Genomic DNA, 7,709 nt, shown 5'->3' on the forward strand with positions numbered 1-7,709 from the left:
GCAATAATTTGCGGAAAAACCGTCTCCACTTTTTCTGTGAGTATATAATGAATATTGCAAATAAAAAAACTATAATTATTTGATTGGATGGTATGTAGTCGTTGAACGGAATAGTCGACATTAAATGAAAACAATTTTTTTTTCGAAAAATGATTCAACACCAAATGAGTGTGCAAAAACAGCGAATATTTAAAAAAAAGTTAAATTGCCCACCTGCCAATCTTCTTTCACACTAATCGTCCATAAACAATCTAATGGAATTATAGCTGACTCGTTGACCTGCCTAAGAATTGTTTCATTTATATCCTCTATTGATATTTTTCCTGAATCTGCATTATTTTTCAAGATTGAACACTCTTCAATTGCATCTTTTTATTACATCATTTAAAATCGAATAACATGGAACAAAAAAGGAAACTTAATAATATGTGTAACTACTATTACTAGTATATATTTTGATTGTTAATATATCGGTAGAGTTTTCTAATCTCTGGAAACTAATTTGGCCGTGAAATTACGCCTGGTAATGGTTGATTACACTAAATTGTTCCTTGCGTATTGTCTGGAGCCATCATTTAGCACCCAAAACCAACCAAACCAACGCCCATTCATCCATCAATTTCTATCCAATCGATGATTTTTTCTGTGTATTTACCTATTTTCTTTGAACGTGGTATAAATTCATATACGGCTTCGAAACCTTCATACTCAATATTATCGTCCGAACGGAAACGCAACCACAAATATCTATCACTTGAGATTATTTCATCTGGAAACTTAGTACCACAATATTTTCCTTTAAGTGTCGAGAATCCATATTTACCGTCCCGTATCTATTGTTAAAATAATAATAATAATGTTTTTTTTTATATGATAGAATCCACATTTGAATGAAACATAAATTGAATTACAAAAAGAGATGAGATTAAACATTGAGTTTTACCTCCAAATAATCATATTCGCATGTTGGTGACGGTTCAATGTTGAATCTATTTCGAAACTCAAGCTTTACTATGTAGCCAGGATCGGCTATTTGGGAGACAAATAATCACATACAAACGTGTTAATTCTTAGAAATAAAAATGATTTGAGATATAACTATAAACAGCAAATAATGGATTTGAAAAAGCACAATTTATATTTTTTTTATCTGACGTACAAGAAATCAACTGTATAATTTGTACGTCTTTTATTTCAATCGAAGAGCGAAAGATTTGGAGGGCTTGAGTGAAAAACGATTAACGGGTTCAGTTGACTTTTTGCAAATGATTGCTTAAATTAAGGTATATATAAATGTGTTAAAATTATAGATACTTAATAATACCACTTTACTAGAGAAGTTCTAGTGGCTAGAAAGATATTTTCAATGAAAATTTTTCATAGCTAGACACACCATTGACAAATGGTTTCGTGTAGGAGCACCACAAATGATGATGATGGTGACGTTTTAAAATAGCGTTTTAACAAAAGCTATTGCTTCTGTTCTATACAGTTAACTACGATTCAATGTTGTATATGATTAAAAGAAATTAGTAAAAAATATCAATTCAAATAAAAATTTAGAAAATGTGTTGTAAATATTATTTACATGAATTTACATTTAAAAAAAAAGTATTTCAATTAGGCGAGTATTTATGGTCGTACTCTGTGTGACATATTAAAGTATGAATCAGTACGCGTACGTCATTTGGATTCGTAGTGCTCTCTGTGCACCGCTTATCGTTAGCGTACGTAAACAATTATGTTAAACAGTGGCGTTGGTCGGTTTTGGAGAGGGAGCGTGTTAATTTTTTTTTCGTCAAAAACCCTAGCAAATCGAAAGAAAATTCTATCCAAAAGCCCATTCTAGTTATCTAGTGTAACTTCCATTTCATTTGTGAAAAATTAAAGAGCATAAGATGTTTTCAATTTTCAAACCTCCCAAACGTATTGAGTAATTTTTTAAAGAATATTTGGGAGAAAATAACATAGATCGTTGTGATGTAGATACCTGGAGACAAAGTTCGAAAAATAAACTGGACGCCAAAACCCCCCTACTTTACGTCACTGATGTATATGAACTGTCGTTCAGTTTTGAATATATTTTTTGTGTGTGTATGTAGTCGTAAAATACTGTGTCAACCATGTGTGTGTGCAACAAAGAAATGGGTTTCAGCACAGACACTCAAATAGAAATCTAGCGCCATATAGATTATGGATTAAATGTAGGATAAAATCGGATGATCACCGAAATTAACTGATCAACAGAAACCAGAAAGATAAGAATTCTTATCTGTAGGCCCTATGCTCCACTATGAGTTAAGGGAAAAAAAAAACAACAACATATGAATGCCTGAGAAAAATCATGACTCAAATATTTTTAATTTGAAGAATGAAACATAAGGAAAGAATGAATGAAATTTGGAGAAAAAGAAATCAATAATTGAAACGTAAAAAAATACCACATGGATATTTATTTTGTTTCACTCTTGCGTGTTTAAATTTTATGATTCAAATTTGCCTACATTCGGGTTATTTTTTTATGTTTCAGTGGATTTTTTTCTTATGAATCGATCTTTGTGAGTTGTTTTATAAAGTTTCACTCTTTGTAATGATGCACATTTTTCTTTGTTTCATTTTTGAAAATTAGAAATAATTTGAATCATGATTTTTCTCAACCATTCATTTAAGTTTCTCAACCATTTTTAACCCTCCTGCAGAGATAATGGGTCTATCAGGTCCAGCAGCTAAGCTGACAATTTATAAAGTACCGTTATTCGACCAAAACCAAAATTATACTTCAAACAGACAGTGTACCATACAAAATGTATGGAGTCCCGTATACACAGAGAAACTTTTCGAAGAAATTCGTATACTTTTCTGTTTGTCATTTCCAATGGTTTTATATGAATTCAAAAGGGTCTCTTAGCAATTGTATGACACTTTAGTAAGAAAGTAGTTCCAACTATTTACCAATAGATGGCGACACATAAAATAGCAACTTCGAAACAAATACGCATTTCCTATACTTATCGTAAAAAATGTAATAAAAAATCGCGTGCCGAGAAAAATAGTAACAATAATTATTATACACTGGGTATAATACACAAATATTAATTTTTTCTCAGCACGCGATTTTTTATTACATTTTTTACGATAAGTACAGTAGATTGCCAAATGTCGACACACGACCAAATGTCGGAATACCGATAGGTGAATTGAAATTAAAAATCGAAAATTCGTTTTAATTGCATTTTTAAAAACAAATTATGAATGATCAATATCAAATCTATATATAATAATCCAAATATTCATCAAAAATCTATTCCTGCTTTCAAAAATTACGTTCAAAAAAAAATTCTATATTTTTATCACTTTTTTACGTCAAAAGTTAAACTATATCATTTTTAGACGAGCCGGTAAAATGCATTTTTTGGTATGAAAAAATAACTACTTTGAAAAAAAAATTATATCTGCGAATTGTAGATACTTTAATTTAGTTATTGAACAGAAATATTGAAAATATAAAGAAAAGCAATTATATTTATGTTCCATTTTTCACTGTAATATTATTCCGGAATAAATAATCCAATTGCCGACACATAAAGCCGCATAAAGCGCCGAACATTTCAAGTGAAATACTTTTGATTTGACAGATGTGACAGTTATGTATGTATTTGGATCATTGTGAAATTCAAACCAAATCAGTGGAAAAACACAATATTTTAAAATATTTTTGCCATTTTACTATGGGAAAATAAATAAAATTAAATATTTGGAATTTTCGATGTTACGACGAAAAAATGGAAAAAAATAATACATTTTTGGAAAATATTTCTTTTGAGAAATGTGAAATGGAGCACAATTAAATTCTGCATCGAAGTACAGTACACATGTCGGAGAGGTGAATTGAAATTAAAAGTTAAAAATTCATTTTAATTGCATTTTTAAAAGTAAATTATGAAAGATCAATATCAAATCTCTTTATTATAATCCAAATTTTAATCAAAAATCTATTATTGCTTTCACAAATTACGTTCAAAAAAATTCGGTATTTTTATCACTTCTTCACGTCAAAAGTTAAACTATGTCATTTTGAGACAAGCCGGTAAAATGCATTTTTTTATATGAAGAAATAACTAATTTGGAAAAAATATATGTCTGCGAATTGTAGATACTTTAATTTAGTTATTGAACAGAAATATTGAAAATATAAAGAAAAACAATTATATTTATTTTTCATTTTTCACTGTAATATTATTCCGTAATAAATCGTCCAATTGCCGACACATTAAGCACTGAAGTTTCAAGTGAAACACTTTGCATTTGACAGATGTGACAGTTAAAGTCGTATTTGTATCATTGTGAAATTCAACCAAAAATATTATAGATCAGTGAAATCACGGGCGTAGCGAGCGAAATTTTTTTGTAGATTTCAAACAGAAAAATTAAATTTAATGTTAAAACAAATGATATAAGTAAAAAACACTTCTTTGGAAGTTCTCACTGTGACGCTATACTGCACATCAAATCTGAAAATGATCTGATATAAATTTTCAGTGACGCTTGCAATCAAATACACAAACAATTTTTATATTGTGTTGCCTCTTGGGCATTATCACAATGAAATTTTCATTTTTAATTTTCTAAGAATGAGAGAGGCAACGCAATATAAAAATTGTTTGTGTATTTGATTGCAAGCGTCACTGAAAATTTATATCAGATCATTTTCAGATTTGATGTGCAGTATACAATATATTGCATCACAGTGAGAACTTCCAAAGAAGTGTTTTTTACTTATAACATAATATTTTTAAATATTTTTGCCATTTTATTGTGAAAAAAATAAATAAAATTAAATATGCAGCAAAAATATATCAATCCAATAATTTCAACTTCGATATTTTGTATTGTTTTCCTCAATGTAAAGAATGCGTTCCTGAGCTGTCAAAACTTAAAGTTTTTTTCGGGATTTGGGAGCCGAGAATTGGACGACGAATATCCGACATATGGAATTTTCGATGTTACGACGGAAAAATGGAAAATAATAATATATTTTTGGAAATTTCTTTCTTTTGACAATTGTGAAATGAAGCACAATTAAATTCTGCATAGAATTGTGTATAGAATGATATTTTTAGATGAAATCAAAAGTTGTTGTGATTTGACAAACCGATTCGAAATAAAATAAAGACTATTCATGAAATGGTTGGAATATGAGAACATTGTGAGGCTTCTGATAGGGATTCTGAAAGTGACATTTGATGTGAGAGAGTTTTAGTCTTTCTTTCCACATTGAACGCTTGAAGAATACACATCAAAGCCAAGTAAAATTTACTGTAAGTATTGTATAAAGAGAAAAACAAGACAAAGAGTAATTATGTTAATTTCTTTGAAATGTTAGTGGTTTTATGTGTAGGTTTTTTGATTAGGTTTTTCGATTAAACAATAAGACGATAAATAATTAAATTCGACACAATATCCAGTGTGAATTATTGTTACAAATAACATCGATATCGAAATACCACAAAGACATCACTACAAAGCAACTTTCACCGAATTCCAAGACATCAAGTCCTGAGCGATTGAGAGCTGAGAATCGGAGGCACACAACTAATTGGGAATCGAATAACGGCACCGGAGAGCTGAAATTGATCGTAAATCGAGTCGACGGCCCGGAACAATTAGCGTAATTCATAACCAATTGTATTAGTGTATTAAGATAGTTGGCCAACGTTCAATGGAAAAAAGCATAATTAAAAGGATTTCATACTAAAAAGATTATTGTGTTCTTATGTAGAAACGTAAATCAAGAGTAGTGAATATTAGAGTAAATACTTTGCCTTTTAATAACGAAATATAAGAAATTAAATTAAATTGATTTTTCTAAGAAGATAAATCGTAACAAAGTGTTAAATATTAAACTGAAGTTGAAAATTCAAACAAATAGTCCGACATTTGGGCGAGTGTCTATATAGGAAATGCGTATCTGTTTCGAAGTTGCTATTTTATGTGTCGCCATCTATTGATAAATAGTCAAATTACAAATTTACTATTATCTAAGAGCTCCTTTTCCAATGTTGCTGGGAGCTTTTGAAAAAAAAAACCATCGAACTCCCACCCCATTTTGATGTGTTAGAACCTATGATGAGAGCTGAAACACGTACTATGTATGTGCAAATAACGTTTGCTTTTACACAAATCTGTCTCATATAAGCATAGCCAACTTACATATGTATACCCAGTGAAATTTGTGTGTATAGTGTGTCACACAGAATCGAAGAGCAGCAGTGTTTTTAGCTATAACGTGGCGCATGCAAAAGAACTACTGCATAGGACAAACTAATATCTTAGCACAATGCATTCACTGCATATATCTATGCATTCACAAACATTCATTGTTTTTGTAACGTTTTAGCATCGGTTTAGGACAAAGTATTTTTCTTAAATTTAATTATCTTTTGTGTTAAACAAAACTAAATGGATACAATTTCTCCATACATTTTTTCAAAAAATGGAAGAAAGTGTGGTCAAAATTCGAAAAAAAATCCCAATTAAAGTGAAGAAGCTAAAGAAATAATTTAAAAATGTACTTAAATGTACCGCTTTTTTTAAAAACTGTACCATTGGATTATTGGATTAAAACGGGGAGTGTCCTATTTAAATAAATTTTATTATAGTAACTCGTTGCTCAAGTTTCATAACTTATTGCAAGACGCCCGTGTGTGTATTGAATACACAAGAATAGTCTTTTATCCAAAAATGTTTCTGAGGCATGGATTTTCATCGCATGCCCGTTTGAAAAACGTTACCAATTTGAATACATTTGGTGCATGAATCAAAGGGTAGGATCGCCAGCCCATGAAATCAGCCCGTATAGTATCCAACATTGGACATCTATCTATGAGGTGGGCAGTGGTTTCCCCTTCTCCACCGCACAGTCTACAGTCCGGATCATCTCTGAGATTTAGATTTCTCATATGAGAATTGACCCTGGCGTGCCCGGTCAGTAAACCAATTACCGTCCGGAGGTCTTCCTTGGGTAATTTGGCTAATTCCACCGTGAGTTTTGAACATGCGAATTGAACGAAGTGTTTCGTTTGCTCGCATGAGAACGTACCCTGCCAATTTAGGCGGGATCTGTTGCTGAGCCAAGTAGCTAATCGGTTCTTGACTCGTGAATATTCAATTGGTATGTGTGGTTCTGGACCCTCTATTGCACCGTGTGCAGCCAGTTTTGCCGCCCCGTCTGCCAGGTCATGCCCCCGAATACCAGTATGAGATTTGATCCAAACCACCCTAAGGTTGTTCGTTTCAGAAATGCACTGGAGTGCCTCGTAACAGTTCATAGCCAAGCCATTTTGCATCTTAATATTCTTAAGATCAGTTATGGCTCCAAGACTATCTGTGAAGATAGCTATATTGCCCCGCACTGGGTCCCCCAATATTTTGTATGCACAATGAATAATTCCATATATTTCCGCCTGTTTGACTGTTGTTGTTTGTCTCAGGGGAAATGAATAGGTAAGGTTCTCTGTTTCACAGTAGAAGCCGCATCCACTACCTGTTTCTCTGACAGAACCATCAGCGAAAAAGGAGCTTTGTGCCCATTGTTTTTGCTGGAAGAATTCATTAAGACTTTTTGTTATAATAATCTCGAAACTCCTATCGAAATTGTAGGAGGTCGTAATTAGTTTGTCAGAAGGAGCCCCCAAAATCTTGTCAATGTT

General features: G+C 31.7%; 1 long non-coding RNA gene across 1 annotated transcript; it reads right to left on the bottom strand.

The window, feature by feature from the left end:
• Positions 1-213: 213 nt before the first annotated feature.
• On the bottom strand, positions 214-1,112 carry LOC116343152. The gene is made up of 3 exons (XR_004201307.1): positions 944-1,112; positions 656-833; positions 214-368 (listed from the first exon to the last, which is right to left on the bottom strand). It is a non-coding gene; the product is annotated as an uncharacterized LOC116343152 (long non-coding RNA).
• Between the last annotated feature and the right edge of the window lie 6,597 nt (positions 1,113-7,709).

This window comes from Contarinia nasturtii, unplaced genomic scaffold, assembly GCF_009176525.2.
Source record: "Contarinia nasturtii isolate CC-2019 unplaced genomic scaffold, AAFC_CNas_1.1 Cnas_scaffold_990, whole genome shotgun sequence".
Lineage (NCBI taxonomy): Eukaryota > Metazoa > Arthropoda > Insecta > Diptera > Cecidomyiidae > Contarinia > Contarinia nasturtii.